Source organism: Terrapene carolina, unplaced genomic scaffold, assembly GCF_002925995.2.
Source record: "Terrapene carolina triunguis isolate 2854851 unplaced genomic scaffold, T_m_triunguis-2.0 Scaffold42, whole genome shotgun sequence".
Lineage (NCBI taxonomy): Eukaryota > Metazoa > Chordata > Testudines > Emydidae > Terrapene > Terrapene triunguis.
The window spans coordinates 44,469,296-44,487,196 of NW_020664393.1; the positions used below are offsets into that span (position 1 = coordinate 44,469,296).

Below are 17,901 nucleotides of genomic sequence, written 5' to 3' on the forward strand. Positions count from 1 at the left end.
ATGTTTTTCATTCCTGGCTGGTTGTGTTATTACATAATTAGGACACATGCTATAGTTATTAAAATCACTACAGAAATTAACTTGTGCTACTGAGTTACAGTAAATTATTTTTAAACTATGCTATCTTGAGCCTTACTTTTTTAATACCAGAATTTATTAATAGATAGTATTGATGATGAGAATTAAACACATGACATATGTATGACATAAAAGTTTCTGACTATTGTAAAATTAAAAATAAATCTTGCAGATTAAAATTGTAGCATATATATTTATGTAATTCAAATATTCCCAGACTATTTTATTTTTCAAATTCTGTCAAACTTTGCTCCAGGGAAAGATTTCATCTGCCAGTCCTTTAATACTTGAGTTATAAATCTCTGTGAAACAAGCTGTAAAATAAAGGTGCCAACACAAGTGTATGGTAAAATAATGCTATAATACTGACAACTTTAGTCAATCCCTGATAAAATTTTTCATTCTATCTCATCTAGTCTGACATTCAATCAAGCCTTCCCCCCACAACCACCCTTTTAGCTGTATCATAGTGCTCACTGGTAACAAATTGAATAGTTAAAGTGCCATCCTAAGCCCTGTTTCACATCCTCAGAACTTTCAGCAAAAAAATCTCTTCAAGGATAAAACTGTCTATGCTTGGACTCAGCCCAAAGATTGTTTTGTGTAAAGATGAAGAAAAATGTCATCATCTTTATTTTGAGTCACGAGAGCGTAACAAAATACAACTTTTAATCTGTTTTTAAAAAACACCACCCTACCCTTTTGCTAGGTTCACCTAGGCTTATATAACTGGAAAAAACAGCTGGTCTGTTAAACTTTGAAATTGGCTATGTTCGAAGCCACCACATTACTTTAAGTTGGTAAAAAAGTGATTTTAAATAACAATGGTTATTCATATTTCAAAATGCTATAAAAGCACGCAGAGTTGGAATTTTTACTATTGTAAGGTTCACAGTTACAGGTGTAAAGATTCATACATTCAAGTATCCATTACAATACAGTATGCTTTTGCATATAGTGCACTCTCACATGCTTCTTTTGGTGAAGGTGCCAAACGATTAGATGATAAATAGAAAATAGTATGGCCAAGATTTTGGAAAGCGAAGCCAGCTGCTTGCCTGTTTAACAGAAGGCTAAATGTTCCACTAATCACTTAACATATAGAATTGCTTGTAAGACATCATAAGTTAAATCTATTAACTTACTAGCAGACTTTCCAAGAGGAATTTTTTTAACAGTAAGCCCATATACAAATCAATATCTTTAGAGAAAGTGGAGATATTTATGCTATTGTCATCACTTGTAGTCATTTCATCTTCTGCTTTGATCCCATAAGAGTTCAGAAGATAAGCAGAGTTGGGTATGGTAAATTATATTATGGGAGATCTTTAAGGAAAATGCAAAGTGCTGCAGGAAATGTTATTAGAGGGAAACCTGTCCCCTCTTGATCTGATACAGAACAATTAATTATCTTAGCATGGTGGTAGGAAGTACTCTGCTTGCTATACTTCCAGTCTTTCAGGTCTGACCTAAAACCATGAGATACTGACCACTTGTGATCAACGAAGATACCATTGCAATTTTCTCAAGAATAATAAACCCAGGACCCCTGCCCGATTCCAACTACAGCAATTATATTCTGCCTATCAAAGTTCCCTCTACTGTTTCTGTTAGAATACAGTATCCTTCACTTCTTGTCTTAAAATGTGCATAGTATTACTGTGTGTGGTTACACTGCCACCATATTTCTCCTTATAGGAAGCTACATTTTGGTGGTGATTTTGTAGATCAGTTTGAGTTCAGAAACTCCTTTAGAATCATTAAGGAAAACAGGTGCAATATAAATGTCAGTTGTTGTTATTAGGACAAACTGATCAAGATTGTGTTTTCACATCAAAGTTCACTTTGTTTTACAGTTTAATTTAAATAGGGGCACGCATGGCAGACTGTGGCAAGGGGAAGAATTAATGGGGGATGTGGTGAAGCAGTGCTGTAGACAAGCAGCTGTCTAGCTTGTTGGAATCTAAAGAGTTTTGAAATACTTGAGTTGGTATAAACACTGAAAGCTGCAAATGCTTGGAGGAATTCCAGCAAGATGTGGAGCAAGCCAGGCATACATATCTCCCCTGTGGCAGGATAAAGACCAGGAAGTTGAGGTCTTATTCCACCAGATCTGGGCCATGTCCTAGGAGAAGTGCATTATAATGGAAATGCTCTTAGGCCTTTATTATTCCAACTAATAATGTTGCTGTCATATCTAAATAATATCAGATTTAAAAAAACCTAAAACAGACACTCTTACAGCCCCAAATTTGGCCTAATTTTAAAAATATATCTCTGTAGAGTCCATGCAATTTGTTTTGTAACTTCCCCCCCCCCCCCCCCCAAAAATGCCTATGTATATTTTCTTTAAAGAGCTAGCTGCCCAGCTAGACCCAGGTGCATCTATACAATTACACAATTGTGTGTGTTTGTGTGTATACATACAAGGGAAGAAAAAATATGGCTAGAAAAACAGATTTGATTTAATGAGCTATTTTCTATTGCAGCTTATTAAAAACATGGGATGTTTCTTTATTGTTACATGCCTTGATGCTGTAGCTAAATTTTGAAAGGTTCTTGCACGTCTCGTACATACCATGAGAATAAGACCTTGTCTATCCTTAAAATTTAGATTGACATAGCTATGGCACTTGGGTGTGAAAAATTCACACACCTGAGTGCTATATCTCGGTTTGTTGAACTAGCTACTAGTGCTTGGGGAGTGGATTACCTTCAGTGATGGAAAACCCCTTCTGTCACTGTAGGAAACATCTAGGTTCTGGCACTATAGCAGCATAGATTCAGTGCTATAGCTGTAAAGCCTGTTATGTAGACAAACCCTAACAATCTGTTCCGTCCTGTGAATGTTAGCCATTGATTTTGATGTAGAGCGTTGTCATTTTAGACATATGGGGGACTTAGTGGTTCCATAGGACCTCAAAATATCATAACTTGTCTTTCCCCTTCTGAAGTGGAGAGAGATTACCATGATGTTTTGTTTTTTTCCCCACTGAAAACACCTTCTTTGAAGTTTTGAAGCATGCCAGAAACTGGGACTGGACAATAAGTGATGGATCACTAGATAATTGCCCTGTTCTGTTTATTCCTTCTGAAGTGTCTGGCACTGGCCACTGTCAGAAGGCAGGATACTAGGGGCTAGCGGGACTATTGATCTGACTCAGTATGGCCGTTCTTATGTTCTGATGTTCTAAAGTGGCTGTGAAGACAATATCCCTGCTGCCAATTTGTTTCATAAATAATTTTCATTTCATAGATTCATAGATTCATAGATTCATAGATTCTAGGACTGGAAGGGACCTCGAGAGGTCATCGAGTCCAGTCCCCTGCCCGCATGGCAGGACCAAATACTGTCTAGATCATCCCTGATAGACATTTATCTAACCTACTCTTAAATATCTCCAGAGATGGAGATTCCACAACCTCCCTAGGCAATTTATTCCAGTGTTTAACCACCCTGACAGTTAGGAACTTTTTCCTAATGTCCAACCTAGACCTCCCTTGCTGCAGTTTAAGCCCATTGCTTCTTGTTCTATCCTCAGAGGCTAAGGTGAACAAGTTTTCTCCCTCCTCCTTATGACACCCTTTTAGATACCTGAAAACTGCTATCATGTCCCCTCTCAGTCTTCTCTTTTCCAAACTAAACAAACCCAATTCTTTCAGCCTTGCTTCATAGGTCATGTTCTCAAGACCTTTAATCATTCTTGTTGCTCTTCTCTGGACCCTTTCCAATTTCTCCACATCTTTCTTGAAATGCGGTGCCCAGAACTGGACACAATACTCCAGCTGAGGCCTAACCAGAGCAGAGTAGAGCGGAAGAATGACTTCTCGTGTCTTGCTCACAACACACCTGTTAATACATCCCAGAATCACGTTTGCTTTTTTTGCAACAGCATCACACTGTTGACTCATATTTAGCTTGTGGCCCACTATAACCCCTAGATCCCTTTCTGCCGTACTCCTTCCTAGACAGTCTCTTCCCATTCTGTATGTGTGAAACTGATTTTTTCTTCCTAAGTGGAGCACTTTGCATTTGTCTTTGTTAAACTTCATCCTGTTTAACTCAGACCATTTCTCCAATTTGTCCAGATCATTTTGAATTATGACCCTGTCCTCCAAAGCAGTTGCAATCCCTCCCAGTTTGGTATCATCCGCAAACTTAATAATCGTACTTTCTATACCAATATCTAAGTCGTTAATGAAGATATTGAACAGAGCCGGTCCCAAAACAGACCCCTGCGGAACCCCACTCGTTATGCCTTTCCAGCAGGATTGGGAACCATTAATAACAACTCTCTGAGTACGGTTATCCAGCCAGTTATGCACCCACCTTATAGTAGCCCCATCTAAATTGTATTTGCCTAGTTTGTCGATAAGAATATCATGCGAGACCGTATCAAATGCCTTACTAAAGTCTAGGTATACCACATCCACAGCTTCTCCCTTATCCACAAGACTCGTTATCCTATCGAAGAAAGCTATCAGATTGGTTTGACATGATTTGTTCTTTACAAATCCATGCTGGCTGTTTCCTATCACCTTACCACCTTCCAAGTGTTTGCAGATGATTTCCTTAATTACTTGCTCCATTATCTTCCCTGGCACAGAAACCTATTTAAGACACCTATTTACGTATTACCAAACCTAATAGGAATTTAAGGGAAAAATCCATTTTAATGGACTTTAATGTAGATTTAAAAAGTTCCTATTAATTTTTGCATTGCAGAGAACCAGTAAGTGAAGCTAACTCATCGGTTTTCATAGTTCAAACTGAGTAAAATGTAAAAAGTAACAGCAGAAATGCTGATAAGTATTCCAGATTTTTATTTTTGTCTGGTTTTAATAATCTAATGCAAAGTGTATGTGGTCGGAGAGGACCCAAAAATTAACTAAAAGACTGTTCTATTTGTATTTAATTATTTAAAATGATGATAATTTTGCAGTAGATTGTTTCAGAAACCCTCTTTTGACAAACAATCCAATTTATCCCAAATATCTTCTCTGTTTCTCTGACCATTTGTTGTGATCTAGTAGCTTACTTAGCTTAACAGCTTCAGTGATGAAGTAAGAACCAAGTCCAAAAATATAAAAGTGATGATAAAGTAAATTGCTTTTATTTGAGTCCACGTGACAGCCAAAAAATAGAACAAAAACGCACACCAAGGTGTAGATTTATACAATGTACAGATTAGGAAAAATCCATCTAATTTATGTAGTTTAACTATAATTGCATTATAGGTTCTTGACAAATTTGGATCAAGTTCTGGTTTTGCTCAATATATGGATTGTACAACTTCTCTGAAAAGCAACTCCTAAGTGCTCCTGAGAAACATAAGTGCAATAAGTTTTCAAATTAATGTATTGAGATCTTGCTCTTGAACCAGTGACACCTTTTGTAAAGTTGTGGTTTTTTTACTAAAATTGCTAAAAATGTCCTGGTGCCTCTTTTTTCCCCCCTTGTGAAGTCGGTATTCTTCTTTGTGGTTTTAACTGTTTTATTTGATAAACTACCTTCTTCTGTAGAGAATGCAGCATTATATTTATTCCTTGGTGATAAAGTACACCTCTACCTCGATATAACGCTGTCCTCGGGAGCCAAAAAATCTTACTGCATTATAAGTGAAATCGCGTTATACTGAACTTGCTTTGATTCACTGGAGTGTGCAGCCCTGCTCCCCCGGAGCACTGATTTACCACGTTATATCCAAATTCGTGTTATATTGGGTCACGTTATATCGAGGTAGCGGTGTATTGAAAATTCACTTTTCTTTAGGATTGGTACTTGTTTAATTTAAAATATAAAAAAAAAATATTCTAGTAGATTACTTGCATTTTAGAGTTTTCAGGATTTTTTATATAGAAACTGAGAATCCTTTACAGATACAGTTACACTTGTAAATCTTAAGTGACTCTGCAATACAGTACACCTATGATTGCAACTGACATTTTTTTCTTTTAAGTTTGTATTTAAAAAATTCACGGCCCAATTTTTCCTCATATGTTCAGACCATTCTACATCATACTGCAGAGTTACATGTCACTAAATCTTCTGAAGCTGGCCTCAATCAGCCAATCATATAGGATCCCTTGGTGTTATAAATGTGGTATAACCCATTTCCCTGTAGCTGATGTAGGGGACAGAGCGGGGTGAAAGGAAACATGTTCATGGTTTCCCATGGCAATCCTCAGCTGCTATGTTGGAATTATGGGGCCATTGACAGCCGTGTAAATAAGAGCAGTTCTGAGGTCTGGGGATTTGCCCAGCATACAATCAGTCTAATATATGCCAAGAACAAAGATGGGTTAAAGCCATCTTTTTACCCAGCCCCTATCCTGAGCTCAGCTGTCTGTACTCCTTGGCTGCAGCCAGTGATCTGGGTCCATATGTTTATTTTCACCAAAAAAGACCAAATTGAAGATGTTTACATTTTGTCTAACCTGGATTAGGGGGTCTCTCATTGGATTACTTTATTTGTTGACATTTTCCTGACTTTACAGGACAGGTTAAAAACCACAAAGCTACAACTCTACTGTTTTTGAACATATTAACACGTTTCTAAACACAGTGGAGAAAAGGAGTTTGAGGAGTTTTGCAAACTCCAATCAGGAGACTGAAAATATAAAGAATCTTTGCAGATAATTAAACATTTTAGTTTGGGATTATCTTTAATGGAATACATGGAGCCTCCAGAGCCTTGTAAAGCAGTTATCCAGTTGTGACACAACTTATCTTTAATTGTTTCATCAGAAGGCTATTTATCTTTTATATACATAATTGTGCTCTAGCTCCTTATAAATTATATCCTGCAACAATATTGGCAATATTCTCTTCTTTCATTTTGAAGATGTTCTTCTAATGTACTGCGCTGAGTGTTGTGTGTGTGGATGTCCTCTACTGGAGAAAAGGTCATGCTTGATCAAATACTTGTGATTATGTTGTCCTTTAGTTGCTGGCCTTTAAAGTTGCTAATCCACCATTAATACTGCTGATAGTTAATGGAGCATCTTTAGGTCCAATGCAGAAGCCTTTGTTTTTGAATGAGCTCTATTCACAGGTCTGAGCTACCCGCCAAGTATAATGTATGGCTGTATGTAGCCATGGATTAATTAGTCTGAGTCAAAAATATGAGGCCAAGAACGATGCTTAGGTTTTTGTTTTTGTTTTTTAGTTTAAAAACATTTTTCAGATCCTTTCCTTTTAACATGTTTCAGATCCTAGACTGACAAACTCTTGGGTCTTAATATTGCAAAACTAAAGCCCAGCAGTCAAATTTTTGAAGAACCAAAATCACCACTGAGCTTCCTTATCTCATCATTAGTTGACGTATCACTGTGTGATATGCTTTCAGGCGAAATGGAGGTTTTTGTTTTTATTTTTTTTATTGGGGGGGGGAGTGGGTTTAATCATAAACTAGCTTTGCCATTAAAAAATAAATCCCAAAGTTATGAGTTCATAAAACGTTTTATTTTAAAATGTTTGCATAACATATTTACAGTGTGCTATATTTCAGGCTTAGCAGCACATTCTGAAAGTTTATAACTCATCGTTGTCCACTTTAACATTTCAGAGCACCAACTGTTGTTTTGAATACCAATCAGGAGCCCCTTCTGGATGTAGTCTATGCACTAATTACAGACTTCTACTGATAGCAATTCTTGCCAAAATGTTATATATGCTGTTACCATTGGCCAACAGTTCTTTTTTATGGCAGGTACTAACATTCCAAAGAATGCATTGCTTTGCTTGAATGCCAGTATGGTTGTACGGGTTCCACATCTGAAAGTTTACAACAGGAGAATAAATGGGCTCTCATCATGTAGTTCTATACTGAAAGTCCTGAGGGAAAATACACAGTACTGGCACTTGTACTATGTTTCTTTGAGTGCATATCCCTGTCTTAATAAGTGGACTGCAGTGGTAGAGGAAAAATCATCATATCTCTCCATCCTTATTTTTTCTTTGTCTGAATCCCCCCATTAATGGGGATCTTGCTGCCTGAATGAAATATTTGAATCTTAGCATCATCTCATTGGCTCACCCCACTCCCTGGGATTAGGGAAGTGGTAAATTGTCCTTCATGGAAGAAAGAACTTTCCTGTTCTCAAAAATAACAAAGAATACTCTCAACCCTCCCTCTCTAGAATGATTTTTGATTGTGCAACCATATGGGTTTTGTTACTGTACACCATAGTGGCTTGGTTCCTCTCAGTAATTATGAAGTTCTGCTGACTGCCTTCTTGAGGCTAGGAGGAAATTTTTCCTCTGATGCAGACTGGCAAGTGCAGTGGATTTTCCCTTTGTTTTGTTTGTAGTTGCTTGGGATTTATTAACTTTTATGTTAACACATGGTAAGTACATGCATGGCTTAATGGCTCAAGTGTTCATCTTATAAAAAAAATCTGGTTAGTATATATAACATCCGCTCTGTTTTCATCATCTCACAGAAAACACAAAATAATATTTAAACATAATTAAATACTCATCCACACAAATTATATCAATCTAAGTCGTCAAGAGCTTTCTATATTTAGTGGTCCTTTTTTATGTTTTACTTAGGTATGCAGAGATCTGAATTGTCCTCAGACAAATTATAAAATGTTTGCGGTGTTGCTATGGCCGTGTTGGTTCCAGGATTTTAGGAGAACAAGGTGGGTGAGTTAATATCTTGTACTGGACCAAATTGCTGGTGAGAGAGACAAGCTTCTAGCCAAACCTGAAGAAGACCTCTGTGTATGCTGGAAAGCTTGTTTCTCTCACCAACAGAAATTGGTCCCATAAAAGATATTACCTCACCCACTTGTCTCTCTAAATCAGTGGTGGGCAACCTGAGGCCCATCAGGGTAATCCGCTGGCAGGCCACCAGACAGTTTGTTTACATTTGCACGGCCGCCCGCAGCTCCCAGTGGCCACGGTTCACCGCTCCTGGCCAATGGGAGCTGCGTGAAGCGGCGTGGGCTGCAGGGACATGCGAACCAAGGCCATTGGGAGCTGCGGGCAGCCATGCAAATGTAAACAAACCATCTTGCGGCCCACCAGTGGATTACCCTGATGGGCAGCAGGTTGCCCACCACTGCTCTAAATTCTAAAATGATTACTTAAGACTAGTTAATAAATATTGTGTAAAATACTGACCCTGCTGAAGTAAATGGAAGTTTCTCCATTGGTTTAAATGGAGCCAGGATTTCCCACATTGTCCAGAATATAACTGAGCAAAATAGTTTGGTCAAATAGTACATTTGCAAAAAGATTTAGTTTGGGGGCAACTGAAACTATTTGCAAATTTAGGTGAATTCAGTGAATAATTTTAGCTGAATTAAAAATGAGGAATTTTTTAAAAAGTTGAAATGGTTCATTTCAACATTTTCTAAATGAACTGTTTTTACATATTTTTTAGAAACTAGTATTTTGTTTCAAAATGTTATTTTAAATCAAACCATTTCATTCAAAATGTTTTGAAATTAACTGTTTGATTTTGAAATGTCTTTTCAAAATGATGTTTAGAATGTTTTGAAACAAACCAATTTTGGGGGAGATTTTTTGATTCGGCCAATCTAATCAGTGTTTTTGATAGCTCTTCCTTCTCTAAAAACAAAAGCAAAATAACTGTTTAACACAACTGAATGTTTCCTTATCTTTCTAGTATTCTATTGTGATTTTTTTTTAATGGCTCCATTATTGCTTTTCCCCCTCAGTCTTCTGTAAATGTATTTGAAGAACATACCATTGCTACTGGAAATATTTCTGCAATTTGATACCCAGTGTTTTTTCCTTGCTTTTTATTTACTGTCTTTTAACTTGTTTCTGCTTTTTTTCGCAGACTTCACAGTCTTTTCCCTTAAGAGATTGTTTATATTTTCAGATGTTCTTTTCTGTGTTGCTTATGCCTCTCTTCTTTTCTCCACTTAATTGCACTGCCTTTGTTACTTTCAGCATTTAGGCTGAAATGAAATAATTTCATATGTAACCTCTTCAACACTTACTAAATATTTCTATCCTTACAATAGATTTATAATTTGATACTCAGTCAAAATACTGTGAGGAATTTAATGTTTTCTCTAAATCAGCATTTCCTGCAGTTAAAAACATTTGCATTAATTTCTTTAATGCCTTTCCATAAATGTCAAATCTAATAATGTTCTATGGTCACTTGATTCCAGTATACCCTTGACTTCAAACTGTCATTCTTGTCTCATACTACATAGTCTGTGATCTTGTTGTTCGTTTGACAAATAACTCACTAAAGCAACCCTAGTCTACTGCATTTCAAGTTCTTCCCTTAATTTTACAGCACCCATGTTCAGTGTTCTGGCCAACCTACTGTTCAATAATCTTCTGGTTCTATCCTGTTTCTCCTCTATCCTTGTATGGACAGTTCCCTTTATGTTTCGTGCAGTTAGCTCTCATCCTCTAGTTTCCTCACTCAAAACAGAGCAGGAAGCGCTGCGGTAACTCACAAAAAATAACATGGAAAAAGCTACCTGAAATGTTTTGTAAACCCCAAATAGGTTCATACTGGCTGACATTTTTTTGTCAAAGATTTGGCATGACTCTCATTTAATGTGAGCCTCATTGTCTGTGCTTATTTCTGAATGTCTTTAAATCTGTCATCTCAATATCACAACTCACAGAAATGGTTCTCTTTATTCTATAAATCTGAGAATCAAGTCGATTGTACACTCAATACTTCGCATTGTGCCCATGACAGAATTCATAACTACTTCTGAAAGTGGATGAAGATAACCGTCACTGTCTTTCAGTTAACCAGATTTTTACAGCAGTGGGAGATCATTACCCTGGGACAAAACTGCATTTTATGTGCATATTAAATTTTAAGTATTATTTCAATAATATTAAGACTTGCTACACAAATGCCATATGTACATTGAGAAACAAAGGCTCTTTTGTCCTCTGATCTGCAGATTAAGGGTTCCCATCTTCTAATGTTAGATATGTCACACACATCTCAAACTGTATCATAATTTAAGCCTTTTTAGGGTATGATTTATCAAAGGTATTCAGCATTTGCCTGACACTGTTCACACTGGAAACCACAGAAGTTTTGCCACTGACTTCAGTAGGAGTAGAGTTGAATCAAATGCAAAACAACTTTGAAAATCCCACACTTAAAATGGAAAGTAAAATCTTCAAAAGGTTTTAAGCTTTCTAAGCCCCATTTTCAAAAGTTACTTATGCTCCCAAGTCACATATGTCCTTTTGAAAATATTACCCATAATTTCCCATGCTAACATTGTGTAAGTGACTCCATCTCACCATGAAGACATTATGTACCTAGATTTCTGGTTAGAAAACAAAAATGGCAGGAATAGAGGAAATAGTTGTAACAGCCCAAATGAAAAAGCCGTACCTTATGGTAGCCAACAATTGTTAATAAATTAAACTCTGTCTCAGCCTCAGGTCTCCATTCCTATTGCCACTGTCCTCAACAATTTCTCAAAGGAACCCTGGCTTTAAATAAATAAAGTTGAAAGCAGATAAAATATTAGTATTTAAGAATTATCTATTAAAAATTTCCTTTAAAAAAAGTATATAACTAACCAATAAGAGGAACCTTCTTTTTTGATATATGGAGGCAAGGGAGTGAGCAGAGGACACTTTCAGAATAATATTTTCCTAGATGTCAGTCAGCATCTTTCCTTTGCTTCACTGGGGTTGGGTAGGGACCAATGGTTCATAATATGGGCATAACAGAAATTCTGGTTCACAGCAACTGATATTGTTTGTTCCTTGTGAGTGAAGGTGACAGGGGTCTTTATTTTCTCTTCCACTTTTCTGCAGAACTTTCTGCTTAACTGAATCATTCAAGGTATTCCACACACAAATATAAACTGTCTTTTGGTAAAGCCATGTGTCTCGCTTCTTGGAGTATTGTATCCTTCAAGTGATAACCGTTCTATGGCAGATTGCTTGTAGTGCTGTACAAAATGCTTGGCAAATAGAGGACTATGAAAGATGAACATATCTGACTTCAATTATTCATTTATTCAAAAGGAGACGGCAACACAGAAATAAAGAAACATATTAGCTCTGTGACATGGCAGCAGAACTCACATTCAAGTTGAGGGCATTTGTTCTGTGAAGCAGCTGGCATACAATATTTGCAATATGTTTGGTTTCTGGAAGAGAAGCTGACCAAAAGTTACTTTTGAGTACCAGCTCAGAGGCCAAATTTCTGCCTAATAAGCAAATAGATAGACTGCAAAAGTAGCACTTGTGCACATGCATATTCCTGGAGAGTGCCATTCCACAGCAGTTGTAAAATCTATTAATACTAGGAAGAATAATGAGTAAAAACATACTAACATTATAGAGTGTGCCCCCTTATCTCTGTGCCAGGCCCTAAAACACCATTTCACAGCTAGTCTTATGGAGGTTCTGCAGAGAAGCATTCCTGCAGCTATCCAAAGGGATCAAAATAAAGCCAACCCCTGTCCCCTGAGGGGACACCCACTTTCTACCTCATGGAATGGGAAGGCTGGCCAGCCCTCCTGGCCAAGCAAGGAGCCACTTGCCCTTCCTTCTCTGTCTCCTGCTGCTGCTAAACCCTGGCTGCCTATGGGCTTAGCCTCCCCGCATATATGCTCCCCTGGCTGCCCTTCCCCTACTGTACATGCTCCTGTATGTGGAATTGGGGGTGTCAAGGAAAGAGAGCTCAGCTAGGTTTTCAACCCGCAGTCCCCTAAGGAGTCCATTCATGTTCTCCTGGGAAGAAAACAATCTCTGCAGGAGGGAAACAGCCACACATTTTTGGGATCTGCCACCGTTGCTGCCTTTGCTGCCTCTGTTGTGATCTTGGGGTGATTTCACCTGGTTGAGACTCTGCTAATCACCCTATGACTCTGGGGACCCCCCAAACCTACATGATGATGCCCCATTCCCAGACATGACTGCAGCAGGATCCACTGCTGCCTCCTTGCAATGGCAGCTGCTGATCAGTGATCGATGAGAGAGTTCCCTATACACTGGTACTCCTCCACCTAGGGCCCATGGTGAACACCTGGTCTGGTCACTTACTATTCCCTCCTTACCATTCTGTCATTCCCCTTTCCCCTCCCTTGTCACCCAAATACAATAGAGACCCTTAAAGAAGTCCTGTCCTCTTTTTCCTGCTGCCCAGACAAGAAGTCACCAGATTGACTTATGATGAGCACATTTTACAGCTGCTTTTACACAGATTTCGCAGAGAAACATTCCCACAGCTTTTCAAGGGGATCAGAACAGGGCCACGTCACTTCCACCCTTACATTCATTGTGTGTGTGTGGGGGGGGGGTGTTCCGTCATATGCCTATTCACAGCCAATATTTGGAAGAAAACAATGTTTAAGGAACAATAACAGACAGATGGTTAAGGTTAATACAAGAGGAAATAAATAGTAAAACTCTGCCCCTTTATATTGTCCTGGATGATGACACATTTCCCTACTGGGCCATTTATTCTTTTTCCTACCAAATATAGAAAACTCTATGATGTTTTATATGGACCTCAGCATTTCCATTGACAGCCCATTAATAGTCTATTAACATAGTCTCATACTCTCAGCAGTAAAAGTGTAATAAAAGGTAAACTGTTATAAAATACATACACTTTAAAATTAGTTATTTTAGCATGCTGATTGGTGCTGTTCAAGACCTGAGTGCAATTTTAATATTTTGCAGAAATAATGTTATATAATAAGATTTAAAAAAACATGCTTGAATATTATGGCCTCCTTCTTAATGTACGGACTAGTGTTCTCGTTTTGATATCTTCAGTATTTCAATCCCTTTCATCCTGTGGTCATGCATTTCAAAGGCACTCCAATTGTTTAGAACAGAGTGGCATATAACAAAAGAATATAAGAATGGCCATACTGATCATGGTCAATATAGCCCAGTATCCTGTCTTCCGACAGTGACCAATGCAGATGATTCTTAGAGAATGAACAGAACAGGGCAATTATTAATTGATCCATCCCCGCCATCCACTCACAGTTTCTGGCAGTTGGCGGCTTAAGACACCCAAAGCATGGGGTTGCAACCCTGATTGTCTTAGCTGCTAGCCATTGATGGACTTAGCTTCTGGCAACTTATCTCATTCTCTTTTGAACCCTGTTATAGTTTTGGCCTTCACAACGTCCCCTGGCAACAAGTTCCACAGGTTGACTGTGCATTGTGTGAAGTAGTACTTTGTTTTGTTTGCTTTTAAACCTGCTGCCTATTAATTTTGTTGGGTGAATCCTGGTTCTTGTTTTGTGAAGGGGTAAATAATACTTCCTTGTTCACTTTCTTCACACCATTCATGATTTTATAGAATGTCTATCATATCCCCCCTTAGTCATCTCTTTTCCAACCTGTAAAGTCCCAGTCTTTTAATCTCTCCTCACATGGAAGATGTTCCATGCCCCATTCATTTTTGTTGCCTTTTTCTAATCTATTATATCTTTGTTGAGATTGGGCAACCAGAACTCCATGAAGAATTCCAGGTCTGGGCGTAGTGGATTTATATAGTGGCATTATGGTATTTTCTGTCTTATTATCTATCCCTTTTCAGAGAACCATCCATGGTAATTCCAAGATATATTTTTTGAGTGTTAACAGGTAATTTAGACCCCATCATTTTGTATGTATAGTTGGGATTATATTTTCCAATATGCATTACTTTACATTTATCAACATTGAATTTCATCTGCCATTTTGTTGCCCAGTCACCCAGTTTTGTGAGATCCCTTTGTAACGCTTCACAGTCTGCTTTGGACTTAACTATCTTGAGTAATTTTGTTGCAAACTTTGCCACTTCACAGTTTACCCCTTTTTACAGATCATTTATGAATATGTTAAACAGCACTGGTCCCAATACAGGTTCCTGGGGGACCCTGCTATTTACCACTTTCCATTCTAAAAAATGACCGTTTATCCCTACCCTTTGTTTCCTGTTTTTTAACCAGCTACAGGTCCATGAGGGGTCCTTCCTTCTTATCACATGACTGCTTATTTTGCCTAAGAGCTGTTGATGAGGGACCTTGTAAAGGCTTTCTGAAAGTCCAGGTACACTATATCCACTGGGTCACCCTTGTCCACATGTTTGTTGACCCACCTCAAAGAATTCACAGCACAATATTACAGGGAGCAATTTCACATATGTATAAATGATACCTCATTGAGGGCACAACAAATTATAGCATTTGCAAATGTGGTAAACCAGGAGACAAAGGTAATTATTTTTGGAGATTTTCATTAGAGTAATTAAATATTTAAATAGTATAAAACTTTCATACTAGACAATGTTGAATGTAATAATTACAAATATGTTTCCAGGGGCAATTTTTTAAAGAGGCCTCAACCCAGCCCTTGATTTGGTAAATACAATTTTGCACTTGCAAAAATTATAGATATAATCTTTTTCAGACACAGTTGCTGATATTTAGACCTGTAATTACCGGAATTAAAAGCATATTCAGGTACCATTAATGGATTCAGAGACCTGAAAGGACCACTGCAACCAAATAATCTAACCTCCTGCATAACACAGGGTTATAGAACTTCCCTGAATTATTTCCTGGATACCGTTCCTGGATACCATTACTACAGCATATCTTTTTCTAAAAAAAATCTTGAAAATACTTAAATACTAAATATCTAATGACTAGCATTTATTCAATCAGTTAACTGAACCTACAAAATTGGAAATTTTAAAAATCAGGCCCCTATTACATAAAATAACAAAATGTAGTCTGTCAGTCTAAAAAAAAAAAAAAAATAGAGGAGGATGAGGGAGGCAAAATTCTTATTTTTTTTCTAGACCCGAGGAGTTTCTGGCATACATTGCCATGGTTCATCTACCATGACCCCCTTCCCCGGTACAAGGTTGACAAATTCAGCCGAACAGCTTAATGGCATCATAATGCCAGCACTAATTATGATTTCAGGTCTCTGAAATCAGTTCAACAGTGCTGCAGTCTTTCTATTATCTGTTTTTTTATCCTTCAGATAGCACTCCAGTGAACAACTCTCCTGGAGAAAAAAACCATTTGTTTCATATCACTTGCTTTAGCCTTTACCTGGCCTTTGATGGACAGAAAATTTGCCATGCTTGAGTCCCAACCCTAATGGATAAAGTCAGTTGTCAACTCATGCATTCTAGGCTCAGAGATGTTTTGTGTACTGTATTGAGAACACTTTCTTAACCAGATACTTTAAGTAATATAATATTGAAGTTTGGAGTTGACTTTTTAATACCACAAGTTGCCACCTGTCACTTCGGAGGTAGTCGCAGTGGTGAATCATCTGTACTGATCTCTATGTATAATTTGAAGGTAATTTTAAGTTTGGAAAGCACAGTGGGAGTATTTGGGATGGAAGTTTTTCTATGATACTATTGTAAAAAGAGAAAAAAAGTAAGAAAATACTGATATTTTAATCAAGAAAACATCTTCTTGGTTTATCCTAAGTGAACAACATCTTATAAGATGAATTAAAACTGGCACTATAATCAATAATAGAATACATAAATGGATTTAAATTTTTCAAGTAATTGCATTTAAGAGGTGAAATCAACCCTCGAAGTTCAAAGATCTGTGTTTTTCTTGCTACAAGTGATCACATCTTTTACATTTGTATTATCAGGCAGCTTAATTCCATACTTACTGAACTTTAGATGTTGATGTTGGTGATACCAGTGACATCAACTTCAGGGAGACAGCATTTTCTAATGATTAAAACAGGAGACTGAATTCAGGAGACTAGGTTTTTTAATTTATGCTATCTATGCCATAAGATCCCAATTTGTGATACTTGGCCAGCCATGCAGAATATTACAGATCCTTTTTTTAACCTTTTCAGTTTGGTTTTAGATTCTTTTTTTATTAACTATATATTAGGTAATTTAAAAAACAGAACTTGTATCTGAATGAAGTGTTTTGAATTACTTGTAATTCTATGGTGCACAAATGTTAATTTCTTTTCTATGTACACCTGAAATACAGCCTGCGATTGTGAAAAAATGCATACATTACATTCATTTTTTAAGGACAACCTATTTCCGCTTCTGAATTTTTGAAATGTAAAAAGATAAGTGGTGGTCTCTTCACAGCAGAGATTTTGGTGTGATTCAAAAAACATTATTACTCATTTTATATGGTATTTGTCACCATATATCAATGTGTTGATTTATTTATTTTTTTAATTTAGTGCTCTGGCTATGTTTCAGTGACATGCTGCAACAATGTAAGCATAGTAGTTCAAAAGTGAAAAATAAGGTATTTTAAATATGGTTTAGATTTGGAGTAAGATTATTACTTGCACACTGGAAGAAAGATATTCACTGTAGAAGAGACTGCCAATAAGCTTTCACTCATGATTTATTTATTTTATTACTCAGTATATGAGGGCATCACTGGTATGATATCATTTTCTGAATTAGTTCTAAAATGAGTTTTCAGTTAAAGAACAGACAAAGCCAAGAGAAAAGAATGATAAAACACTTAGTTGCTAGTCCATGCAGTGCTCACAGTAACTTCAGTTGGTTTAGATTTTGAGTAATTAGTATATTTTGCAGCCATAGTACATCCATTAGATAGACATTTTATTTCTATGGAATCATCATCTTGGCTCTATAAAATTGGTAATGTGATTTTGGTTATTATAATAAGTATCCATTCCATTATGCCACGAATTCAGGTCACATGGATTTCTGATGATACTTTACTGGTATTATTAATCAAGTATTCTTCACATTTTAGTTAGACTGTTCTTTAAACAACATAAGTGGTCTAAATTGATCGTAAAATGTAGACTTTGCAGAGCATCTTTATAAGAGAACTACCAAG

The 17,901-nt window shown here is 37.1% G+C and overlaps 1 protein-coding gene across 1 annotated transcript in view; it reads left to right on the plus strand.

Annotated features, from left to right (window-relative positions):
- CSMD1 (CUB and Sushi multiple domains 1) overlaps positions 1-17,901 on the plus strand; it is a 1,543,069-nt gene that overhangs the window by 298,942 nt on the left and 1,226,226 nt on the right. The window lies entirely within an intron of this gene.